Raw genomic sequence first — 242 nt, forward strand, 5'->3', positions numbered from 1 at the left:
GAGCAAGATCGTTGCCAGTGTTGGTGGACTGGTTCCTGTGCAGGTGGCACGTGAAAAGACATTCGAGCAAGATCGTTGCCAGTCCCGCTGGACTGGCTCCTGTGCAGGTGGCACTTGAAAAGACATTCGAACAAGATCATCGCCAGTGGCGATGGACTGGCTGCTGTGCACGTGACACGTGAAAAGAAATTCGAGCAAGATCGTTGCCAGTCCCGCTGGACTGGCTCCTGTGCAGGTGGCAC

Source organism: Octopus bimaculoides, chromosome 6 (assembly GCF_001194135.2).
Source record: "Octopus bimaculoides isolate UCB-OBI-ISO-001 chromosome 6, ASM119413v2, whole genome shotgun sequence".
Classification (NCBI taxonomy): Eukaryota; Metazoa; Mollusca; class Cephalopoda; order Octopoda; family Octopodidae; genus Octopus; species Octopus bimaculoides.